This window comes from Acanthopagrus latus, chromosome 3 (assembly GCF_904848185.1).
Source record: "Acanthopagrus latus isolate v.2019 chromosome 3, fAcaLat1.1, whole genome shotgun sequence".
Taxonomy (NCBI): Eukaryota; Metazoa; Chordata; class Actinopteri; order Spariformes; family Sparidae; genus Acanthopagrus; species Acanthopagrus latus.
Genome location: NC_051041.1, coordinates 21,547,790 through 21,553,952, shown reverse-complemented (window position 1 = coordinate 21,553,952; position 6,163 = coordinate 21,547,790). Strand labels below are relative to the sequence as shown.

The 6,163-nt window shown below is 43.4% G+C and overlaps 1 long non-coding RNA gene across 1 annotated transcript; it reads left to right on the top strand.

The window, feature by feature from the left end:
* The first annotated feature begins 1,668 nt into the window (after positions 1-1,668).
* On the top strand, positions 1,669-2,971 carry LOC119017112. The gene is made up of 2 exons (XR_005074342.1): positions 1,669-1,988; positions 2,081-2,971. It is a non-coding gene; the product is annotated as an uncharacterized LOC119017112 (long non-coding RNA).
* The last annotated feature ends 3,192 nt before the right edge of the window (positions 2,972-6,163 follow it).

Genomic DNA, 6,163 nt, shown 5'->3' with positions numbered 1-6,163 from the left:
GGTGATTCACCTGGCAGTATAACCAGCAGTGGTGTATATTCCTTGAAGTGGTCCTTTGATTTAATCCGCGGCCAGATTGATTGAACATAGCCTCGGGTCAGTGCCTGGCCTCTGCATAAACAGATCCAGACTATGTTATGTTTAATTCAGAGTCCTTCCACTGGAAGGGAACCAAACTGATCAGGACTTGTTTACACTCTCTGGCCCCAGCAAGCCCTGGCCTACTTTTATCAACTTCACTGCACTTTAACCAGAGTTAAGTGCATGTTAGCACGCGTGTGTTGCATGTGTGCACACAACAAATTATCTTTGCATGTATAATGCAGGACTCCTCAGCTATAGATCTGTACATCATTGGAGTTGGGGTGGCGTTGGGGGGGTGGGGGTGAACCGTCTATAGCTGGAAGTTTGTGTGTGTGTGTGCGCGTGAAAGTGTAAGACATTTGCTCCTCTGGGTGGAAGACATACAGCCTCGCTGTGTGACCTCTTTTGGCTCTGAGATCTCCATCACTCAGGGAAGACTTAGAAGTCAGGGCAGATAAGACGCAGCTCTGCACTCGATGGCTTATAAAACAGGCTGATAATAAGCCTGTACACATTCAAGACGCTCAGCTTTAACGGAACACGACTTTATCGGTTCCTCGTCTTTATGGAATTATGGAAGAGCTGGTGTATGTTAAAAGCACAATTATATAACTATCACTAGCACATGCAAGCTCAAGTGAAGTCAGTCGCCCATCTGTCCCCTAGAACGTCTTCGTCTGAGACTTCCATCAGTCGAGCAGCGAATTCAAACACGTACACAGCCGTTTAACCACAGATTTAAAGTGTAGACTTCTGGACAAAATCTCTGTGGAAGATGTGTGACTGTGTGTGTGTGTGTGTGTGTGTGTGTGACAGCTCTCCATACCGACAGCCCCTGTAGCGGAGCAGATACCAGCCAAAGATTAGGATGTAATTACACGCCACTTTCTGCTCCATCTCTCTGCCCAGGAGAGGAAGAGAAAGAAATGGAGGGAGAGAGAGAGAGAGAGACATGGAAGGAAGAGGAGGGGAGGTAAGGTGGAGATAAGGCCGGGCTGCGTGTATCCGACTGTGATGTGTGTGTGTGTGTGTGTATATGTGTGAAGGGTGGTGCAAACCCGCCCTAATTTTGCACACACCGCAAAAAAAAAGAAAAAAACTCTCAATCACCCCTCCAAAAAAAAAACCCCATTCACCTTCCTCACCTCGCTCCGCACGCGTCAAATGTTTTGACTCAAGATTTACCCCGCTGTGCCTTCATTGGCTGTCTGTCGCCATGGTAACGCAGTGAACACCACCGTCCTGTCCCGCTCGCGCAGCGTGGTGAGTGTGTGAGCGCCACGCTTGTGCCCCGAGCGTCAGACATTAGGATAATCCCCTCTCTCATTTAAATGTAAAGTCAGCAAAAGAAAAAGTGGCTCCGGCAAAAGTGTTCTACATGTATGTGTGTGTGTGTGTGTGTGTGTGTGTGTGTGTGTGTGTGTGTGTGTGTGTTGGGGGAGGTGGTGTAAGGAAATGCTACGTAGCACCAGGAGGATAATTTGCAGGAAAAAAAAAACCAAACAACTTTAATGGCGTCAAATTTAGCACCTCTGTTCCCCCCCTTCCCCCCGACTCTCTTTCCTGCATATTCACCTTGTTTCTTTCCGTCTTGCCCGCATTAGCGCGTTATTTTTTTCCCTCACGTTTTCCTGTGGTGACATTTTTAGGTCACCCCTCGCTCACTTTCATCATCCAAACCCTGGGATGTTGCTCGCACTGCATCTGCGGCGTGTATCTGTGCGAAGGTGAAGCCGGTGGGAGTGGGATGCAGGAGGAAGGCCCTCTGGGGAACATCAGGGAAACGACGATCTCCCGGCATTCCCGCACGCTCCTGCTTGGCTCTCCCTTTTGAAGACGGGAATGCCGGCGATAGAGGAGACAGCTGTGACAGACACCTATAGCACAGTGCAGCACCTATACATGTATACACAAACACACACACACAAATCCATATCGTAACCATGCTTTTCCCCTGATTCTGGATCTGTCAAAGTTTCTTTTATTTTTGATATAGGAAAGAAGGAACGACTCCCCAATCAGGAGCACCATGGATGTGAGCGAGCGAGTTTTAATCCCACTTCAGAGAGAGAGAGAGAGAGAGAGAGAGGAAAGGGGGAGTTCCACATTTCTGCAGGATCAAAAGCTTTCAGGGGATTTTGGAGCTGGTATCTGTGTTTGTGTGTGTGTGCGTGTGTGTGAGCGTGTGCGCACGTGTGTTTGTATGACGGGGGGAGGTCCAGGGGGCTTTGACACAGATGTGAATATAGAAAAACAAAAACAGCACACACACCCCTCCCGCATGAACACAGCACATTTTCCAATAATCATAATCATTGACAGATAGAAACACACGCGTTTTCTCGTAAGAAGTAGCCCTTCCTCCACTGTCAGCCCCTCCACATGCTGTACTCACACCATGTCCTCACACCCTCAAGCGCACACACACAGATAAACACCATGTATGGATTCACACTCATAACGTGAAACTGAAATGTTAAATTCACAGCAGGATTAGCTCTTTAATCCCACTTGAAACAAACAAACTTGACTATACTCACCACAAACACCACATCACTCCACTCAGAAGGTTCTGTAAGGAACCCCAGGGTTCTATCCTCCACGTCAGAGAATGTCTAATCAAGAATGGGTACACGGAAGGTTACACCCAAACATCTGTCTTTCGTTAGCGCGGACATGTTCACATGAGAAATGGGCATGAATTAAATAATCTTGTGTTAGTTAGGTGTCAGTTAAAGCTAACAGTTAGCTCCCAAAGTAGTTACATTTGCCAGCATTGTGCTAACTCCCAGCTTCAAATTGAACATAAACTAGTCTAAATAAATTAAGTGTGTCATCGAGCAATGTTTTGATGTGAAAAAAGTGTAAATAAATGTAGAAAAACTTTCGAGAGATAGTTTAGGGAAAGTAGCCTGTCAGCATTAATGCTAACATATGCGTAAACTAGTGAAGCTGAATGCCGTGTGGGGTAATATTGTCATTTTTATTTTCATTTTAAAATGTATCTTGTCAGCATTCATCATCTAAAGTTGACAAAATAAATAGTTTTTACAAAAAGACTTTATTTTGAAAAAGTATCTCATCTAACGTCTAATCTATCTTAACATCAGTAAGATGGCAAAGAAGACGCTGTGTTGGTTAGGCTGTCCCTGAGTTAGTTAGTGTGTAACATTGCTTATGTTATTAAAAAAAAAGAAAAAAAAAGATTTGACAACGGCTGCTTAAACGTAGACTAGAATTTACCTTAAAGTCATTAGGTTATAGCCACTATCAAAGACCAAGCTGGTGACATAGTCAAGCTTTTGGCCATGAAGTTTAACAAATATTGAGGAAACCGGAAAAAGTGAATTTGGCATTTCTGCTTAAAAGTGTGCTCAAACAAATCAAAAACATTCCAGAAGAAATCTGCTTTTTCAGTATTTCATTGAATGTTTATTGGCATTTGCTTAATTGATTTTCCTATGAAATGGTTATAAAGTGAACCATTTAGGCCCGCCATGTGCGTACCCAGGCATGGTAACTGAAAAGGTTCCACACTGCACTGCATCTTGTTTTCAGAGTGGTGTACACATACACACATGTTCAGACATCAATCACTCAGACACGCAAACACACAGCCCCTCCTTGCCAATACCAGTTTGACGACATGTTAAAATCATGACTGGATTACTGAAGAGTTTTCTAAATCATACCAAAGTCATGGCTGGATTAATTCCATGTGACATCAGCTCGTCTGCGGCTCCTAAGCCATATTTAGTTGGCGATCAAATAGCTTAACCTGGCCAGTTAATCCCATCCTAATATTCCACTAATCTGTCCCCAATCCAAACTATAACAGAATCAGCATCGACCGTTTGTTGTTTATGTTCGAGGTCTTTTCCCCTTTCCTGCTGCTTTTTCCGCTTTAATCTTTGCAAGCAATGTAAGTTTTAGGCAGGACACCTGTTTGTGTTTGTGTTTGTGTGTGCTTGTGTGTATGTGTGTGTGTGTTTTCCTGTAAATTTTTTCCATATTCAGGCACTGTGACTCAAATTCTGGCAAGTACAGCGCTGTATCACACACACACACACACACACCACTGCGACCTGATTGAAGTCACATACCTAAACACAGGATTAGTGACTTATCGTCATCAAGTCCCTGGAGTTTGGACGTTAGCGACGTTATGTTTCCTGGTAAAGGTTCTTATGCTTTACAATAAGCGGACGACATCCAAATGTTATTCATTCTGCTTTTGAAGAGCACTTTACTTGATGAGAAAATAAAAAAGAGTGTACAGCCTCCTGCTGTACTTGTTTGTTTGGAGCGGACCTAATGCCGTAATCAGATCAACATTTCCCACTAAGCGTAGAGAGGGGAGTGTGAGGGGGCTCTGTGGTGAGGACGATGATAGTGACGATGATAAGGGTTTAGCTTTGGAGGACACCGGTGAAGACGGGGGGAGAGGATTTTCAGGGGAGAGTGATGAAGTGGTGGGTGGAGACGGTGGAAGGGGGCAGCAGAGCTTTAGAATTGGGGAAATGATTGGTGGGTGGACGGCAGTATTGGTCCAATGTATCAGTCTGCCCGTGTTGGTCTTTTATTAAAAAGTCATTTATCAGCATGTCAGGGCCTCTGGTGTGATGGATACAATGCAGTTTGATTGATTTCACATTTATTGGGAAATTGATCAGTGCCACAGTCAGTTTTTTTGTCTGTGGGAAGCACTTAGAGTGAATTTTAATGACATTTTGAATGGATTCCACAGTATGGATGAATGGTGTATTTTAATGGTTTTACAATCTAATATGAGTTTCAATTGTGAATCCCCCCTTAAACGCAGAAAAAGTGGAAGTAAACTCTTCAGATGCTTGTACTATTGGTAAAAACATATTAAACACTTAATCGGTTACTAAATTAAAAGGGCTCAGTAGAAGTTCTGTGTTGTGCTGGAGGTCGAAAGTTAGTTTATGTCAGCCGACTCCATTTCTAAACTAAAGTTCACCACTGTTGATCTCTGTTACCGGAGTAGAGAGAGGCACTGAGATGAGGCACTCGAGAACGTGCATATAGTCACGTCTTTTGGACTGCTGTGGAAAATCCAACCTGAGTCCTCGACTCAAACAAATCGTCCGCAGGCTGGTAACAACTGAGAGAGATTGGGAGATTGCATTTTTATAATCAGTTCACTTACGGCCAATAAAAAAGTGATAAATACATGTAGATTGCAACAAAGTATTACATAGAGCCCCTTGATTAAATATCAATTAGGCAGATGAGGATACAATACCCACATGCCTGAGAAACGTACTGGTTGCTATAATCATCGCTCCTCTCCATACAGACTGTGGATTGATAACTTCATCAAGCAACTATGCTGTGAAAGATGGGGGTCGAAATCCAAGCTGTGTGTTTCGACCCCTATTCTGATAAGGGTCAAAGCTGATGTGAGCCCTCATCTGCACTAGTTAGCATGATGCAGCGCGGGGGTCATCTTCATCCCGGCAGCTGCACGTAGGTTTGTTGTTGGTGTCTTGTTCTGAGTGACGTATCCGTCTTCTGCTAAATTAGCAAGTCAGTACAGGCAAGGGAAACACACAGAAAGAGGGAATGGCCGACTATAAGATTTATGTCTGATGCATGGGGGTTAAAGGGAGTCCAGTTGGCGATACCTACAGCTTACGAGGTACACCATCATCGTTTAAGACCAAGAAGATTAATGAAGATTAATGGCATCATATTCATGCCAAATGAGAATGGTGATTCTGTCCTACACTTTTCTTGCAGCGTATTCTTACAAAGACATTGCTTGATCCCCACTATGGAGGATAAACAAGTAAAAAAAAAACAAAAAAAAAATCTGCTTCATTCAAGTGTAACGTCTTCAGAATTTGCTTCATCCAGCAAGGTTAAAATGCACAAACAGAACTACTTTGAACACAAATAAATAATTCAGTATGGATGGTTGAAAATGAAACCTTAAAAATGCGATTCCTCATTCAAGCCATGAAAAGAAATCATGCTCAGGTTAATTATCTAGTTGGCAGCCGTGATTAATGATGAAACAGGGATTGTGATCTAGAGGACGAGATAAATTCAG